Raw genomic sequence first — 20,632 nt, 5'->3', positions numbered from 1 at the left:
TGAGCGAGAGCGACTTCACTTTCACTTTCACCACTGGGGCCAGGACTTTTGTCTCCAAAGTTTCCTCCTTTCATGGGTCCAAAATTTGAAGATCAGTTGTCATAATTGCCAAGATCACTGTAGCTTCCACCACCTCCAAAATTGCTTACATCATTACCAAACCCATTATAGCCATCCCCATTGCCACCGTATCCACCACCCCCACATCTCCCACCAAAGCCACTTCGACCACTGAAGCGTCCTCCACAACCAAGGTTGTCATTTCCATCAAAACCACCTCCATGACCGCCACCAAAGTTTCCAGAACCAGGTCGATCTCTTTGGCTGGATGAAGCACTAGCCATCTCTTGCTAAGATAGGGCTTTTTTTACTTCACACTTGTAGCCATTCACAGTGTGGTGTTTCGGAATGACAATCTTGCCTATGGAGTCAGGATCATCAAAGGTTACAAAAGCCTCTCTTTTTGCCACTGCCTCAGTCAGCTGTGATTTCAATTGCGTCAACTTTCCAATATTATTTAAAATAATCTCTTCCGTGATATTCTTCAGTGTCTTCTTTAATGCCACCAACAAAACTCTTTTTCCCAGTTAAGTGGGAAGCAGGTCTTTGACAATCTTCTCTTGAGATGGCCTACTTTGGTTCCAAAGACTCTTTCATCTGCCTTGTATGGCCTTGCGTTCATGGCTGCATCCACCTCCTCCACAGCGGCGTACCTGACAAACTGGAAGCCTCTGGAGCACTTGGGGTTTGGAGCCCTCATTCCCACACAGTCTGTGAGCACTCCCTGTTGTTAAAAATGGCTCCTCAGACTCTCGTCGGTTGTTTCAAAGCTCAGTCCTCTGATGAAGAGCTTCCACAGCTGTTCGGGCTCTTTGGGAGACTCAGATTTGGAAAGGGGTACACTTCAACAATGATTATTCTGTGGCATCCATGAGCAGAGAAGAAAAGCAATACATTTTTTTAAGTATCAAGATTTCTGGGAATTGTCTGGTGGTCCAGCAGTGGTTAGGACTTGATGCTTTCACCGCTATGGACCAGGGTTCCATCCCTGGTGGGGAAACTAAGATCCATCAAGCCTTGTGGTAAAACTGAAAATAAATCAAGATTTCTACCTCATATTAAAAAACATAGAGGGTCTTTCAGCACTGGATTTGGATTTCCTTAAGGTCTCTGAAGCGGAATGAACAAATACTCTCCGTATACAGCATTCTCTTCAGACACGATCTCCACAGGTTTTTTTTTCCACATGTTTTACTTGTGGAGAGGGCCCTGTAATCATAAAAGTAAACATTAATTTAGTGCTTATTGAGTGCCCAACATTGTCCTCCTCAACACTTTACATGTATTAATTAATTTAATCCTGATAACACCCCTGTGTAGTAGATTATCAGTGGCCCTTTTTCTGATAAGGAATTTGAAGCACAGAGCTAGTAAATGGTGTAGTCAGCAAATGCGGTGAAGTGAAAATTGCTCAGTTGTGTCTGACTCTTTGTGACCCCACGGGCTATACAGTCAATGGAATTCTCTAGGCCAGAGTACTGGAGTGGGTAGCTTTTCCCTTCTCCAGAGGATCTTCCCAACCCAGGGATTGAACCCAGGTCTCCCGCATCACAGGTTGATTCTTTACCAGATGAGCCACACGCAAATGTGGTAATAGGGTACTAAATGATAATGAAGAAAGAATTGATTGAGGGGAAAACAGACAGCTCTGCATATTGTTGGTGCCCTTTGTTTTGTACACAATTTGAAGGCTAACGCAAGTGCTTGATCTTTGAGACAGCAAGTTGTCGCACATATTTCAAGGTCTGTGGTGGTGTGCCAGGTATTTGGGGCTTTCCTGGTGGCTCAGTTGGTAAAGATTCTGCCTGCAATGCAGGAGACCTGGGTTGGATCCCTGGGTCAGGAAGATCCCCTGGAGAAGGAAATGGCAACCCATTTCAGTGTTCTTACCTGGAGAATTCCAGTACAGAGGAGCATTTGAGTTACGAAAATCTGAGTGTTCCTGAAATGGGTTGTTACTGTGTGCCGCCCTGTGTGGATATGCAAACCAATTCTTAGCTGTTTAGCCCAGAATGCTACAAGTATTGGGCTTTGTGTCTAATCCCAAGAGTGAAGTTGTGGTGGCATTGATGGGGGAAACATGTATTTTCACAATGATAATCAGGAACTCTAGCTAATTCTTCAGGCTTTCAGGAATTTGAACCATTTCCCGGGATCAGAAAAGAGGCTTTTAAATAGAGGCTGTATGTATATGGAAACTCAGAACAAAAATATATTTTAAAAATCTTTTCTGGCACCTCTTTCTGTAGGAACAGCAAGATATTTCACTGTATTTTTTTAGTTGAAAGAACATTTCAGCTGCCATGCTTCTCATGTCAACATTATGTCATTTTCAAAAGAAACACAATTCTAATATTAAAAAAAATTGAAAAGCAAATGTAAATCTTAACTGAAGTTTCTTTGAGAAGAACTTGTAGTGGACATGTTCTATTTTCCACCTGCCTATCATTTTACAGTTTTTTTCTGATAATAGAACTTTGATTTTCCTTTGGAGAATGACTCATCCCCCATTCTTTGTCCTCTGGACTAAAGCATATGGTTGAGAATACAATCCAGAGTTTGCTAATGAGAATAAGATTTTATTGGAACTACTAGGAAATATGTACTTTGTTTCTACTGGAATGATTAGCTATACGGATAATATACGTTCAACACTGGGGAAAGGTGAGGAGGTGGGGAAAAATCACTGCATGAGAATAAACACTTTGAAGGCAACAGAGAGGGAAGGACCATATTTGATACCATTGTTTGCACTATCTGGATCCAGCCATACCTGCAGTTATCTATTTATATATTTTTTTGAGTTAAATCAGTTTGCATTTTTGACACTTGCTAGAAAAAGTCCTCAATATTATAGCACAAAAGAAGAATTCCACTTAATACACAAAACAAAATATCTAAAAATCCTTTTTCCTGTTTCTCTGCATCTCTCAGTATCATTCAGAATGGCAGCTGTGCTAAATTTCTAGTTTTACTGTCTCAAACCTCCCAGAAACCTCTCTTAAACTCAGATTACTCTCTATCTTCATTTTTGTCACTCGGATTCTCAAAACTTCTCAGGTTCTCTTCTTTCCCCACTTCCTTCAAGTGCAACATAAGCCCTAGCTGAGTTTTGTGCATCAGTCTAGCCTTCCAAGGCTCCTTTTGCTTCTATACCTCTGCTCCTTACCCAGATCAGCACAGTTAGTGCCCAGGCTGCTTTCTGAACAACAAAGGATCCTTCCTCTTCAAACTGATGAAAGGCAAAAAATACATGTTAAATTGTCTGTTCTGGCCTCATTTGTATTCAGTACAAATAGTGGACATTAATTCTGTTTGCAAACAGCTACTCCTGAGGTTACCTTTCAGTAAATTTTGTCAAGATAGTGCCTCAGTGTTTTGTTTTGTCTGTATGATTTGTTTAAGAGGGTGGGGTGGGGTGAGGAAAAATTAAGTTAGTTAAACCAGTTTGATTGTCCTTACAAGTCAGAGGAATGGTCAGGAAACCCAGCTAACATGAGTGCTATGGGCAATTGCTACTCACTATTGCCTTTCATTTCTCCCTCTTTGGGAGCATTCTTTGGGTTTTCTACAGAAACAGCTGGAGACTCTCATTGACAATTGCCTCACTCAGCAGCTCCTTCTCAAACACATTTTTTTCAGACACTGTGCCCAAGACTCTTTAAGTGTTCCAAGGATTTTGACTCATTCAAAAGCAGCCCAGCTGCAGTTGGAAGGGCACCAGCTCTTGCTCCATAAAGGTCTAGATTGTCTCTACATTAAGAGGCATCCAAAAGTTCCACTATGCTGTACACTCAGATGACCCCCAGCCCTTTTGTGAACACATAGATTGTGAGTAGTCTGAACCACATTCTTGGGTCTACTCAAATTGCCTTTGATGCCCTCAGGCTGGGGAAGTCAGTGGGGAGACCACCACGATGACTGCCCAGAGCCTGAGAACTATGAAGATGAGTCTGGGAGACATCCCACCTTTTAAAAGTCCCATCTTTCTTTGACACTTTTTTTTTTTTTAATGAATCTTCCCAGTCACAATAAAGTCAAAGTCTGTTATAGTAACTTGGAATGGTAGGAAAAAGGTGGGACGATAACGATGGCATGGCACATCCAGGGGATAGTTGAGAATTTAACGAAGGTACTATTTTAAAAGATCTGGGCAGGGTTAAAGGAAACCTCTGGGAACCATAGGCTTCCCAGGTGGCTCAATGGTAAAGAATCCACTTGCCAATGCAGAAGACCTGGGTTCCATCCCTGGGTTGGGAAGATCCCCTGGAGGAGGGCACCACAATCCACTCCAATATTCTTGCCTGGAGAATCCCATGGATAGAGGAGCCTGGTGGGCTATAGTCCATAGTGTCACAAAGAGTCAGACACCACAGATCCACTGAACATGCACGTACTGGGAGCCATAACTAGCCCCAGGTCTGTAGGGGCAGAGGCAGCAGGTGGGAAACAGAACTAAGAGAGAAATGTAGGAGAAGGCCACAGGGTTGGAGAAATGGAAGTCAGATAAAGAATGCAGACACAGCTAACAGAGTGGCCCTCTGATGCTACAAGGGGGAGGTCCTGAATAACATCCTGCCTTGTGATCCATCAGTGGCTCAGTGGTAAAGAATCAGTCTGCAGAGCAGGAGCTGCAGGAGACCTGAGTTCAATCCCTGGGTCAGGAAGATCCCCTGGAGAAGGAAATGGCAACCCATTCAAGTATTCTCACCTGGAGAATCCACATGGTCAGAGGAGCCTGACAGGCTACGTTGCATTGGGTCACAAAGAGTGGGACAAGACTGAAGCTACTTAGCGTTCAAGCAGTGTGATCCATCTCCTGTGATCATCTTCCATTGACCAACACCAGGCAAAAAGCCAGAGGACAGTTGATGTCCTCCCTAAAAGTCAGCCCTGAGGCACAGAGCAGAGTGCTGAGTGGGTCTCAAAGGACATGGGGAAAACCAGCAGTCACTTCCTATCTCTTCCTGCAGCTGGCACCTTGGTTCAGGCATCACCCTTTCTTGTTTGGCCTGTGATGCTGGCCTTCTTGCCCGTCCTCTTGACCCATCTAGTCCATTGCTTTGATGACCAGGTCTGTATTCAACAAGCTGTATTCATTCAGCACAGGATTGGGGTGCATAAAACTCAGTTCAGGAGCCAGCTCTGGAGCGTCAAGACCCTCCCCCGAGAAACCTTATGGGTAAAACTTCCAGGGGAGTCTGGGATGCCGGAAGACCTTTCCAGACCATGATTTAATGATGATAGACATATTTTCTTATCTCTCCTCGCTATTCTTTGGAACTCTGCATTCAGATGCTTATATCTTTCCTTTTCTCCTTTGCTTTTTGCTTCTCTTCTTTTCAAAGCTATTTGTAAGACCTCCCCAGACAGCCATTATGCTTTTTTGCATTTCTTTTCCATGGGAATAGTCTTGTTTGCATTTCTTTTCCATGGGAAGAGTTTTGATCCCTGTCTCCTATACAATGTCACGAACCTCTGTCCATAGTTCATCAGGCACTCTATCAGATCTAGTCCCTTAAATTTATTTCTCACTTCCACTGTATAATCATAAGGGATTTGATTTAGGTCATACCTGAATGGTCTAGTGGTTTTCCCTACTTTCTTCAATTTAAGTCTGAATTTGGCAATAAGGAGTTCATGATCTGAGCCACAGTCAGCTCCTGGTCTTGTTTTTACTGACTGTGTAGAACTTCTCCATTTTTGGCTGCAAAGAATATAATCAATCTGATTTCAGTGTTGACCATCTGCTGATGTCCATGTGCAGAGTCTTCTCATGTGTTGTTGGAAGAGGGTGTTTGCTATGACCAGTGCATTTTCTTGGCAAAACTCTATTAGTCTTTGCCCTGCTTCATTCTGTATTCCAAGGCCCAATTTGCCTGTTACCCCAGGTGTTTCTTGACTTCCTACTTTTGCATTCCAGTCCCCTATAAGGAAAAGAACATCTTTTTTCGCTGTTAGTTCTAAAAGGTCTTGTAGGTCTTCATAGAACCGTTCAGCTTCTTCAGCGTTACTGGTTGGGGCATAGATGGAAATACGAGACCACCTGACCTGCCTCTTGAGAAACCTATATGCAGGTCAGGAAGCAACAGTTAGAACTGGACATGGAACAACAGAGTGGTTCGAAATAGGAAAAGGAGTACGTCAAGGCTATATATTGTCACCTTGCTTATTTAACTTACATACAGAGTATCACGAGAAATGCTGGGCTGGAAGAAGCACAAGCTGAAATCAAGATTGCTGGGAGAAATATCAATAACCTCAGACATGCACATGACACCATCCTTATGGCAGAAAGTGAAGAGGAACTAAGAAGCCTCTTGATGAAAGTGAAAGAGGAGAGTGAAAAAGTTGGCTTAAAGCTCAACATTCAGATAACGAAGATCATGGCATCTGGTCCCATCACTTCATGGGAAATAGATGGGGAAACAGTGGAAACCGTGTCAGACTTTATTTGGGGGGGGGGCTCTAAAATCACTGCAGATGGTGACTGCAGCCATGAAATTAAAAGACGCTTACTCCTTGGAAGAAAAGTTATGACCAACCTAGATAGCATATTCAAAAGCAGAGACATTACTTTGCCAACAAAGGTCCATCTAGTCAAGGCTATGGTTTTTCCTGTGGTCATGTATGGATGTGAGAGTTGGGCTGTGAATAAAGCTGAGTGCTGAAGAATTGATGCTCTTGAACTGTGGTGCTGGAGAAGAGTCTTGAGAGTCCCTTGGACTGCAAGGAGATCCAACCAGTTCATTCTGAAGGAGATCAGCCCTGGGTGTTCTTTGGAAGGAATGATGCTAAAGCTGAAACTCCAGTACTTTGGCCACTTCATGCGAAGAGTTGACTCATTGGAAAAGACTCTGATGCTGGGAGGGATTGGGGGCAGGAGGAGAAGGGGACGACAGAGGATGAGATGGCTGGATGACATCACCGACTCGATGGACATGAGTTTGAGTGAACTCCAGGAGTTGGTGATGGACAGGGAGGCCTGGCGTGCTGCGAATCATGGGGTCGCAAAGAGTCGGACACGACTGAGCCACTGAACTGAACTGAACTGAGACATATTTTAAATATCAAGGAATCGACTTGCGACCTTAAACACAAATAGAACGGTGGAAATGGATTGAGGCTGCCTCCCTGCCCCCTTCCAGAAAATCAAGTCACTCGGGCTGGCTGGCGATTGCTTCGAATCTGGTCTCTCCAAGGGCGTGTTTCTGAGGGCGTAGGCTCTGGCGGTCCGGGAAGGCAGTCTCCCGGCTCCTGGGCCCTCCCGCCGTGCGGGTAGGGGAAGTCCCTCAACCCGGCCCGAATACCCGGCGCCCCGAGTCGCCTTCCACTGGGGCACCTGCGGGTGAGGGACGGGGGAGCCGCAGAGAGCGCAGGCGCAGTGTCCGCGCGGGCGACGCCCCTCTCCCCGCCCAGCCCCGCGGCCTCCGCCGCCCGGGCCGCGGTTTTCCTGGCGAAGCCCGCGGTGGCCTCAGCGGGCTCAGAGCCTGGACTAGGCGCGCGGCAGCCGGCAGCCCCCGCCGGAGCACCGGTTCGCGCCTTCCTCGCCGCGACACGCAGGTAACCCGGCCGCCGGTCAGCACAGCAGACTGGGGCCTTGACCCTGCCTGCCGGGCCGCCCCCACCCATAAGGAGTGGGGAAGCCCACACACTCACTTGCAGCCGAGGCACCTAAGAGGCCGAGCCCCTCTCTGGGGCCTGGGCCGGACCCGGGTGAAGCGCCCCGCCCGCTTCACACCCTTTCTCCGGGGCTCTGCGCGACGCCTGAGGGTCCGCGGGGCCCCCACTTCCCAGCGCTGCTCCCTTGGAACACCTGGACACGGGTTCGGTAGGGTCAGCATCCGCTACGGCCTCTGCGCCCCCGCTTCCTGCCACCGTCGCGTGTCTGTGTACTTCTCTGATAAAAGCCAGGGCTCTTGCTTTCCTCACGCCCGCGCCCACCCAAACCAGGGTGAGTCCCTGTGGCGCCATGCCATCAATTTCAAACTTTTAAAGAATGCTGGGTGGTTTTAGAAATAAGGGCAAGAATGAGTATTTTCCTTTACTATGTTGCCGACTCTTGGACGCCTGTCTGCATGGTTAGATTTTCGCAGAGAATAAACGGTAGAGCGGGATCTTTCGCCAATGAAAGGCAAGGGCAAGGAGTAGGGGAGGAAGGGCCAGGCCGCCGCCGAGTGTGGTGGCTAGAGGCGCAGGGCAAGTCCACGCAGCCTCCCCCAGCTCCGAGGAGGAAAGTGCCACCCCTCCCTGACCCGCCTTTGGGCCGTAGGGTTTCTACGCCACGTGCGCCCGTGTGGCCTCTTTGGAGAGAGGAGGATGGAGGGGTGGCGGGGGCCAGCAAGAAGGGCGAGTAGGGGGGCTGCGCAGACTCGCATCTGTGTCCAGGCTTTTGCTGGGGTTGGCGGGGGAGCGGGATGAAGAGCTGGCGACTGACGATTGAGGGCCCAGAGACAGTGACGCACTGGGCGGAGAGGTCTGGGAGCGCTTGGGGAAGGGGAGGTGTCGGCTGTCTTTAGGCTCTAAAGGACCTGATTGGGGTTGCCCGTGTCCGTGGTGCTGAAGTACCTCCAGCTTCTTCTTTGTCGGCTTAGTTCCCTGCAGGCGGCCTGCCTTGCGGTTCTACGCCGCACCTTTGCCAGAAATAGCCGGCCTCCAAGGCAGGTGGCCAGAGTAGCGCCCGTTCGACAGTGTAACCCTTTTCGGATGAGTTGATGCTTGTTTCCTGAAGATAACTGAAGGCAAATGTGGCTCGTCCTGGGGGTGCAGATAAAGCATATGCCTAACAGTTGATTTACCTACAAGGGCACAGGGTGAGCATGAAGAACTCTCACATATGCAAATACATAGCATATGCAGGATGCATGTGTGAGTATATACACACAAACATTACACACATGTAAATACACTTACTGGTTTTCAGCGCCATCACACACTACAAATTACACGTTTTCCAGAACTTTTTTATAATCTATCTTTATTTTTGACACCTTTAGTATTTCTGAACTCTTCAGAACCATTAAGTTTCATAATCATCTGTTTCCAAGTCACAGAACCTGTGAATTAAAGTGTTTGGTATTTGGCTGAGCAAGAAATTATTTACACATATTTTAAAATTTATTTATTTATTTTTACAAGGACCTACTGTATAGCATGGTGCTTCCTGGTGGCTTGGTGGTAAAGAATCCACCTTCCAATGCAGGATACACAGATTTGGTCCCTGGGTCAGGAAGATCCTCTAGAGATGGAAATGGAAACCCACTACAGTATTCTTGCCTGGAGAATCCCATGGACAGAGGAGCCTGGCAGGCTACAGTCATGGGGTCACAAAGAGTCGGACATGACTTCTGACTGAGCACATTGAGCACCATATGGAAATCCGCTCACTGTTATGTGGCAGCCTGGATGGGACAGGAATTTAGGGGGAAAGGGATACATGTGTATGTATGGCTTAGGCCCTTCGCTGTTCACCTGAAACTGTCACAACATTGATTATACCCCAGAACAAGATAAAAAGTTTAAAGTTGAAGAAAATACACATATTTTAATTACAGAACAAATGTAGTCTATAAAGAGGTAAAATTGATATTAATACAAAGAAGATGTTCCTAAATGAAGTTTAAACAAAAAGAATGAATGACAAATTTAATAGGAAACAATAGCTAGCCAACAATCTTACGGAAAGTTATAACCTGAAGGAAATAATGACTAAGATGTATCACAATGCTGATAATCTCAATGATACTGGTGGGATACACTTTGTGAACTCTGTAAAGACTACATATATGCTCTTCAAAATGTTGAATAGCTGTGGTTTTTCTCTAATAAAATGTATGCTCATTGTTAAGAAATTTGGGTTATAGGGCAATACATAAAACCAGAGAAAAATATTGTAAATATATTTTTAAAAAACTGAATTATAGTTGACTTACAATATTGTGTGAGTGCAGCAAGTGATTCAATTATACATATATGCATTATATTCTTTTTTCTGATTCTTTTCCATTATAGTTTATTATATGATATTGAATATAGTTCCCTGTGCTATACAGTAAATCTTTGTTATTTATCTATTTTATATTTGGTAGTGTGCATCTTTTAATCCCATATTCCAACTTATGCCACCCTTTCCTTTTGGTAACCATGTTTGTTTCCTATGTCTGTGAATCTGTTTCTGTTTTGTAAATAAGTTCATTTGTATTATTTTTTAGATTTCACATACAAGTGATGTAATATTTGTCTTTCTCTGACTTACTTTACTTAGTATGTTAATCTGTCACTCCATTCATATTGCTGCAAATGACATTACTTCATTCTTTTATGGCTGAGTAATATTCCACTGTATATATGTACCACATCTTCTTTATGCATTCATTTGTTGATGGACACTTGGGTTGCTTCAATGTCTCAGGTATTATAAACAGTGCCTCTATGAACATTGGGGTACATGTATCTTTTTGAATTAGAGCTTTCATCTTTTTTGGATGAATGTCCAGGAGTGAGATTCCTGGATCATTATGGTAATTCTATTTTTAGTTTTTTAGGACACTTCTATACTCAAACGGATTTTCTTTTAAATAAACCCACATGTATTTTAAATGAACCAATCTTCTGTTGGTTGCATTTTCACTGTATAATTTATCACTAATGTCTTTCAAATCAATACATATAAAACTAGGTCATCATTATTAAGTGTTGTGTAATATTGTACTATGTAAGCAGAGCAATTTATTTAAATAGTCTCATAATAAAGAACATTTATTTATTTCTGATTTTTGCTGTTATTATACCATGCTGCAAATAGTATCTTTGAGTAAATATTTGTGCACTTGATTATATCCTTGGAAAAAATTCCTAGAAGTGAGATTGATGGTTCAGTGGATATGTATGTTTTATTTTTGATACATTGATTTGTTTATTTCTTTAATTATTTCTTATCTCCTCCCTTGTCTGTTTTATTTTTTACTATGTTCTTAGCATCTACACAATGTTAGATATATGTGTATTCAAGACATATTTGTTGGAAGAATGATATTTCTAGATTGTGCTACAGAAAAGATGTACCAATATATACCAGTATAAAAACTGAATTAGAATGTCAGAATCCCCACACTATTACCAAAATAAGGTTTTTTGTCAATTGGATAGGCAGTAAAGAGCATCTTTTTATATACTTACTGGTTATACTTATTTTTCTTTTGTGAGTTTCCAGCTCATAGCTTTATTTTTCTCTTGGTATGCTTATAGGCTTTTTCTTATTTGTGAAAATTCTTCAGATGCTAAAGATTTGGTTGCATATGTTGCAACTTTTTTCCTGACTTTAAAAAAATTTTTAAACTTTATTATATTTTCTGCTGTATAGAAAATTTCACATTTTATATAGTCAAATCTATCTTTTTACCCTTTATAATATCTGACATTTACATTTGGTTGTTCAGTTCAGTTTAGTCACTCAGTCGTGTCTGACTCTTTGCGACCCCATGAACCGCAGCACACCAGGCCTCCCTGTCCATCACCAACTCCATCCTTCTATAATAAAGATAATCTACTATGTTTCATGATATTATAAAAATATTACATTTAAAATTTTAGGTTTATACTCCCATTTTCCTTTTTAAATTCATTTCATTACTAGATGTAAACTTCTATTGACGATGGCTTTGTGAGAAGTAATTGCTTGTATTAACCCACATGTACATAGGCTTGTCTTCTACGAGGAGTAACATGTTTGAACCTTTTAATACTTATTCAGTTTCTAAATATTTAATGATTCAAAAAGATACATGCACCCCCATGTTCATTGCAGCAATATTTACAATAGCCAGGACAAGGAAGTAACCTAGATGTCTGTCAACATATGAATGGATAAAGAAGTTATGGCATATATACACAATGGAATATTACTCAGCCATAAAAAGGAATGAAATTGTGCCATTTGCAGAGATGAGGATGGACCTAGAGACTGTCATACAGAGTGAAGTAAGTCAGAAAGAGAAAAACAAATATCATATAGTGGCACTTGTATGTGGAATCTAGAAAAAATGGAAGAGATGAACTTATCTGTAAAGCAGAAATAGAGGCACCAATGTAGAAAACAAATGTATGGATATCAAGGAGGTGACGGAGAAGGCAATGGCACCCCACTCTAGTACTCTTGCCTGGAAAATCCCATGGACAGAGGAACCTGGTGGGCTGCAGTCCATGGGGTCACAAAGAGTCGGACACGACGGAGCAACTTCAGTTTCACTTTTCACTTTCCTGCATTGGAGAAGGAAATGGCAACCCACTCCAGTGTTCTTGCCTGGAGAATCCCGGGGATGGGGGAGCCTGGTGGGCTGCCGTCTATGGGGTCGCACACAGTCAGACATGACTGAAGTGACTTAGCAAGGAGGTGAGGAGGTGGAATGAATTGGAAGATTGGGATTGACATATCTGCATAATTATGTGTAAAACAGATAACTAATGAGAACCTACTGTATAGCAAAAGGAACTCTATCCTCAGTGCTCTGTGGTGCCCATTTAGGCCTATTTAAGGAAGAAGATCCAAAAAAGAGGGGATATGTGTATATGTATAACTGATTCACTTTGCTGAACAGCAGGAACTAACAACATTGTAAAGCAATTATATTCCAATACAAATTAATAAAAAAATACTTAATGAAAGTGTTTTTATTTAAATGCCATTTAGTTTGTCATATTTTCAAACTGTTACTACTCAATCTTTTAAAAAATGAGCTATTCTTTAGAGTATTTTTGGTAGATGAAAGAAAATATGACAATGAAGAAAATGTGTATACATATAAATATATGTATGTATTGAGAATATTGAGAAAGGAGTACATCAAGGCTGTATATTGTCACCTTGCTTACATAATTTATATGCAGAATACATCATGAGAAATGCCAGGCTGGATGAAGCACAAGCTGGAAGATTGCTGGGAGAAATATCAATAACCTCAGATATGCAGATGACACCACCCTTATGGCAGAAAGCCAAGATGAAAAAAAGACCCTCTTGATGAAAGTGAAAGAGAAGAGTGAAAAAGCTGGCTTAAAACTCAACATTCAAAAAACTAAAATCATGGCATCTAGTTCCATCACTTCATGGCAAATAGATGGGGAAACAGTGGAAACAGTGAGAAACTTTGTATTTTGGAGCTCCAAAATCACTGCAGATGGTGACTGCAGCCATGAATTTAAAAGACGCTTACTCCTTGGAAGAAAAGCTGTGACCAACCTAGACAGCATATTAAAAAGCAGAGACATTACTTTGCTGACAAAGGTCCATCTGGTCAAAGCTATGGTTTTTCCAGTAGTCATGTATGGATATGAGAGTTGGACTATAAAGAAAGCTGAGCACCGAAGAATTGATACTTTTGAATTGTGATGTTGGAGAAGACTCTTGGGAGTCCCTTGGACTGCAAAGAAATCCAACCAGTCCATTCTAAAGGAAATCAGTCCTGAATATTCACTGGGAAGACTGATGCTGAAGCTGAAACTCCAATATTTGGCTAACTGATGCAAAGAACTGACTCACTGGAAAAGACTCTGATGCTGGCAAAGACTGAAGACAGGAGGAGAAGCGGTGACAGAGGATGAGATAATTGGATGGCATCACTGACTTAATGGGCATGAGTTTGAGCAAGCTCTAGGAGTTGGTGATGGACAGGGAAGCCTGGAGTGCTGCAGTCCATGGGGTCGCAAAGAGTTACAAATGACTGAGCGACTGAACTGAACTGAATATGCCATAATCAAATATAAGCTTAATTGGAGCTTATAAAATTAATTTTCACAGTATTTTAATTCAAATGGATGGCTAAATTCCCCAGTAACTTTTTTAAATTGAAGTATAGTTGATTTACAATGTTGTGCCAGTCTCTGCTGTACAGCAAAGTGACTCAGTTATACACATATATACATTCTTTTTAAAAATAGTCTTTTCCTTTATGGTTTATCACAGGATATTGAATATAGTTCCCCATGATATACATTAGGACTTCGTTGTTTATCCATAGTGACTTTTAAGTTGGATAGTACTGCTATCCACACAGATCTTTTAGCTGATCATAGCAATTGTTGGCCTGTCTTGCAATCTGACAGTTTGTGCTGGTCTTCATGAGGACTAGTTCATTCCCAATTAGTAGGTGCTCTAGGAGTCTTTACATCTTGGTGAACTGAATAGCAATCTAATTTTCCAGTTTGAGGTTGGAATTTGTTGATGGGGAAAATGATGATGGTGTTAATTGTATTCTAACCAAACTCTCTTTTTTGAGCACTTTCAAACATTTCATTGGTGATGAGTGTCTTGTCTCACTTTCCTTGTGGAGGTCACTTTGCCTCTGCAAGGAAATATGGATGATATTCTTAAACACTGTGGTAAGTCATGGTTCCAAGGATGTTACGTGCTGCTGCTCTTTCTTATTTCATGTTTCTCTGGCATTATTTTTACTATAAAATCAGGCACAGTAGTCTTTTCCATCATCACAGTTGTTTTTGTTTTCCTTTTGCCATTCTGTCCTTAACAGTTGATTCTCTAAGTAACCAAAGTATTGTTTGAAAGTCACTGTGTGCTGATCCCTGGCTTGGGTGTTGGAAGGAGAATGATACCCACTCCAGTGCCTCTCCATTCTCACTTTTCATCCATCTACCTTCTAGTCTGGACACAGGAAATCCCCGTCTACTTAGGGAAATGTCAGAGATAAGCTGAGATCATTGAGTTTTTTCTTTCTGTGGACCAAAACTTTACTTTGCCCTATAAATGTTTATAAGCTTAAAAATTTTGGCCCTTTATGAGCTTCCCTGATAGCTCAGTTGGTAAAGACTCCACCTGCAATGCACGAGACCCCAGTTTGATTCCTGGGTTGGGAAGATCCCCTGGAGAAGGGAAAGACTACCCACTCCAGTATTCTGGCCTAGAATATTCCATAGGCTACAGTCCATGGGGACTCAAAGAGTCAGAAACGACTGAGCAACTTTCACTTTCACTATATAACGTTATACATGTTAAATACTTACTACTCTGATTTCCCTTATAGTCACTGCTGTAGTTGAATTATATATGATCAATGGGCATATGTAATAATTTATGTGCACTTAACACTATTTCATGTATTGAATTATATATTAATTCAATCCACATGTGTGTCATCATTACTTAGGTTCATTTAGTCATTTCCTGACTTCTCAAAATCACTTTTTCTTTCCTTGTATTTAAGGCCCCAGAGTATCAGCAACTTTATTGAACCTTGACTTTTACTTTAAAATCTTGAAGGAAAGTAAAGCTATTAGGTAATCTAATTTCCCATTTATTTTGCCTCTGGGCTCTGTGTAACTCTGGCTGAGCCGTTGTTCTAAATGGGGGTGAGGGACTTGCCCGGTGGTCCAGTGGTTCAGAATTCACCTGCCAACGTAGGGAACACAGGTTCCATCCGTGGCCCATGAAGGTCCCACTTGCCTCGGGGCAACTAATCCCACGCGCCACAACTATCGAGTCCTTGTGTCCTTGTTGCTCTGCAACAAGAGAAGCCACCACAATGAGAAGCAGCGCACCACAACTAGATAGTAGCCCCTGCTTGCCACAATTACAGAAAGCCCACACACTGCAACAAAGACCCAGTGGAGCCCAAAATAAAAACAATTTAAAAAATAATAAATGGGAGTGAGGATCCCAAAGGTGAATGAGGCTGCTGAGGGTGGGATGGACTGAAGCCAGATACTCACAATTACTTCTTGGATGACTCCCTTAATTTAGAGCTGAGATAGAAGATAGTGTTAGATTGCAGAATTGTGGCAACCAAAGCTCTACACAACAAATGAGACCCAGAATTAGAGGTCTCTGGCTAAACAGGTGACTTTATTCAAAGCAGGCAAGCTATACCATGCTCCCAGCATTTGTTGAGTCTGACAATGCCTTAAGGTATGGGGATACCATGAAGAAGATAAGGATATAACCTCTGTTCTTGGAGCAGTAACACTTTATCAGGAGTGAGTGTTACATAAACAATTCACAGTGATACCTTATGCCAAGGGTTGTAACAGAGTTCTGTAGAAAGTGTTCTTGAACCCAGAGGAGGAACAGGTTGTTCAGTGAGAGATTTCTCCCAAGTAGTTCTCCAGAAAGGTTGTGGGAATGTGGGTGGGAGTTTGCTCGATATTGCTTCACTGGACAGTAAGTAGTTGATGACTTCAAGTTGGACTGGAAGATGACAGTCTGAATTTGAAGGCTGGCTGCCATAAGCAGCCCTGTAACTTTGGGCAAGTCACTGAAACTTGTTGATCTTCACTTGATTTGTTTTTAAAGAGAGACTAATATTAGTGCCTACCTTGTTGGGGTTGTTGTGGGATTTAGTAAAATAATAATGTAAAGCATTAGGTGCATAGTAGTCAATTTATTTGTCTGTCTGTAAAGTTGCATGTAAATCAATCTGGACGAGTGTTTATTGATCACATTGTCACAGGTCAAAAGGATAAAAATATAAACTTTTTGTGTCTTCTGAATCGATGTGTAATTCTCCCAATCTGGAAATTCCTCTCTTAATGTTGCTTAAATCCCACGCTTACTGCTTTTTACCAATTTTCATGCTATCCCAAACCAAAACAGGTCTAGTCTGAAACTGTCATTATTTTTTCTTTGTTCTCTAGTACTTAGTGTTTCAGCAAATACATATTTAATTATATAATTTCCTTCTTTTAACATACACAGCACTTGTGTCTATTTTTGGTACTTATTAGCATATTTCTTTTCTCCCAAATGAATGTGTGAGTTCTTTAAGAGAGAGCATATGTTTTCTTAATTTTATCTCTCACAGTATCCTAGCACAGTGCCTTCCACACCATAGGCATTTAATAAATATTGACTGAAGGAAAAACCGTAAATGTGTGAGGATTCCAGAATAGCTGGTGCGACCTCAGGCTCCCCTCATAGAAATAGAATCTCCTGAATAGGCGAGATCATAGAAACTGGGGTGGCTAATATGGTGAGAAGAAAACCATGATAATATGTGGAGTAATTAAAAAAAGAGGAGATTTTCAGTCTGGAGAAGAGAAAACTCATGATGGGAGACCTGGGATGGGGAGGGTAGAAAAGTTCCTGATACTGAAATTTCCTGTGGAAGAGAAATAATTAGTGACCCCAGAGCTAATATGTAGGAACAGACTCTGGTAATTATAGATAGAGAGATTTTGACTGAATGTTAGAGAAAAATTTTCTAACAACCAGAATGATTCCCAGGTGACTGCCTTCAAAAGGAATAAGTAGGTTCAAACAGAAACTGTACTATTTGTTGCAGATGCTATAGAGGTTATAGTTGCTATTAAAGGAATTGGAGTAGATGACCCCCAAAGACTTTTTCAACTCTCATCGTCTCATACAATTCTATGTGTATTATTATAATGTTGTATATGACTGCCTTATAGTAAATATATACATGTTAATGTATATATTGTATATGGATAAAGAGATATAATGTATTTATGTACAGATCATATAATCTCATTATCACCCTAAATTAATGAAAGATGAAAATGACTTTTCAAAAGCTTGATCTTGATTATTTAAAATATTTTACTAACATCTTTTTTTACTTGAGGACAACAGTTTATAAAATATTATCCTACATGTACACTGTATGCTTAAATTTCAATAAAAAGTTTAGTGATGGTGTTAGCATCTCAAATACAAATAAATGTTCTTTCAATCTCAAAATTAAATCTGAAAAGAGAAAACAAATAAGTGAGCCACAGTCAACTTGTTCTGATTCAGATGAGTTGTGGTGTAAAGTTCAGGTATTCATTACTACTACCATCTTTATCACTAACATTTATTTAACACTTACTGTGTACCTTGTTGTTGCTGTTTAGTTGCTAAATTGTGTCCGACTCTTTGCAACCCATGAACTGCAGCACACCAGGCATCCTTGTCCTTTATCTCCTGGAGTTTGCTCAAACTCATGTCCACTGAATCAATGACGACATCCAAAAATCTCCTCTGTTGCTCCCTTCTTCTCTTGCCCTCAACCTTTCCCAGCATCGGGGTCTTTTCCAAAGAGTTGGCTCTTCGCATCAGGTGGCCAAAATATTGGAACTTCAGCTTCAGCATCAGTCTCTCCAATGAATATTCAGGGTTGATTTCCTTTAGGATTAACTGATTTAATTTCCTTGCTGTCCATGGGACTCTCAAGAGTCTTCTCCAGCACCACAGTTTGAAAGCATCAATTCTTCAACGCTCAGCCTTCTTTACAGGTACTGTATACCTAGCTATGTTTTAAGTACCTCATATGTATTAACTCATGTACTTCTTCCAAAAACTCTTATGTTATCCCCAATATATTTTTTCATATTTTATTTATGAATAATTTCAAATTTATAGTAAAGTTTCATGCATAGTCCAACGAACTCTTGGGGTAAAAGCTAATTCTCATGTATACTTCACCCCAAGTTCTCCAATGATAAATATTTTTCAATGTTTTCTTTGTCATTCATTCACTTTTCTTTTTCCTGAACCAACTGAAAATAAGTTGCAAATGTGATGCCTAATTACCCCTACTTAAGTGTCTTCCTTAAAGATAAGACACTCTCCTGTATAACCACAGAATTATCACCAAAATGAGGAACTTAACACCTAATTCTGCATTGAATCCACAGATCTCATTCAGTACTTGTCCCAGTAATTTCCTTTTGGAAAAATATTTTTTATTTCTTGTCTAGAATCAAATCCAGGGTTGTAATTGCATTTAGTTATGTCCCTTTAATCTTTACTCTGTGATAGTTCTTCATTTCTTCCTTGTTGTTAGTGACTTTGACATTTTTGGAAGTTCAGACCATTCATTTCGTACAATGTTCCTCATTTAGGATTATTTAGGTTAGTCTGAGGCAAGTTATGCATTTTTGGCATAGTTATACATTTTTGGCAGGAAAATTATAGATGTGATATTGTGTGTTTTCAGTGGATCTTATTAAGAGACACAATATTGATTTGTTTTTTTTTTTTTCCATTTCAAATGAATTCATTTAATTCCAAGTAGCACAGAATTCAGTCTAGAACAAAGACTTAAGAACACACTTCAGCAGGATTCTGGGTTGGATTTATGCAGATCTCATAGCTAAGGTAGAAATGGCTAAGAAGAACTAAAGAAGAGCTAACCTATGATTACTTAATGTATACAAACATTTGTTCTTAAATGTACTAGGTTCTAAGACAACAGCTCATTCTAGCTGTAGATGGCAACAGATGTTACAACAGGAAATCCAGATGTTTAAACATGAGTGGAATTAAGGAGCATCATTGCCCACAAGGAACAGCTTCAGTGGTTGCGGCACATGGGCTCAGCAGTTGTGGCTCCTCGGTTCCAGAGCACAGGCTCAATAGATGTGGCGCACGGGCTTAGTTGCTCTGCAGCACGTGGAATCTTCCCGGACCAGGGATCAAATTGGTGTCTCCTGTACTGGCAGGCGGATTCTTTACCCCTGAGCCATGAAGGAAGCCCTCCCTTTGTAATTAATAAGCATTTTGTGGGGAGATACTTTGAGACTATGTCATCCTATTCGTCAACAAACTTTCAGTCATTTATGATGATTCTTGCCTAAATAATTGTTATGATGATTGCCAAAGGGAAATTTTTCCAATTCATTTTACCTTTTTTGTTTTCTTTGGCCTTGCCATGTGGCTTGTGGGGTCTTAACTCCTCGAGACCAGAGAGTGAACCCCAGGTGGAGTCCTAACCACATGACCACCAGGGAATTCCCCATTTATTTTACTTTTACTAGTTGGTATTCTATTGTAAGGGAGTTTTCTCTTTATTTATGTATTTATTTATTTACATCAATTTGGCTTGTGGATTTCTATTGTGTTCAGTGGATTACTCTCATTATGGACTTCGATGCTGAAATTGTTACAGATTTGGTCATTTGAATCCCATTCAAGTTGTTTCTTGTGTTGCTTTGAAATCTCTGTTATTAGCTGAGTACTTTCTAGTGTAAGATGTTTCAGATTCATCTTATACTTTTCCTGTCCCTGCCATTTCAGTCATTTCAAAAGATATTTTTCCAAAGAGCCCTGCTTTCTTTTAGTAGAGAATGCAAGATCTGGGTGCTAGGTGTGGTCATTGCTACTGGAGTATCATTACTTTAGGGCTACTTTAGGGCCATCTTGGGCTTCCCTAGTGGTTCAGTGGTAAAGAATCCCACATGCCAATGAAGGAGAAAGATCCCATAAAGAAGGGAATGGCTACCTACTCCAGAATTCTTGCCTGCGAAATTCCATGGACAGAGGAGCCTGGTGGGCTACAGTCCATGGGGTCACAGAGCTGGACATGATTTATCAACTAAACAACAAGAAAAACGGCCATCTTAGCTGACAGAACTGGGGAACTCATAAGTACACATACACATCTATACTTATTAATCTATTTATATTAAAATTAGTTTAATAGCTTAAACTGCACTCCAGTACCACAGTGTTAATTCTAGTCTTCACCTTTTTCCTATTTATATCTTCCTTCTCTGATGGTGAGAAATTCGGTTCTCATTATCTTCAATATGTTTAACTATAATATTTGTTTATTCTCTCTTTATA

At 41.2% G+C, this 20,632-nt stretch overlaps 1 pseudogene; it reads right to left on the bottom strand.

Annotated features, from left to right (window-relative positions):
• LOC128053160 (heterogeneous nuclear ribonucleoprotein A1-like) overlaps nucleotides 1-3,156 on the bottom strand; it is an 80,330-nt pseudogene extending 77,174 nt beyond the window's left edge.
• Between the last annotated feature and the right edge of the window lie 17,476 nt (nucleotides 3,157-20,632).

The sequence above is a fragment of the Budorcas taxicolor genome, chromosome 1 (assembly GCF_023091745.1).
Source record: "Budorcas taxicolor isolate Tak-1 chromosome 1, Takin1.1, whole genome shotgun sequence".
NCBI classification, from domain to species: domain Eukaryota; kingdom Metazoa; phylum Chordata; class Mammalia; order Artiodactyla; family Bovidae; genus Budorcas; species Budorcas taxicolor.
This window is presented reverse-complemented; position numbering and strand designations above follow the sequence as displayed.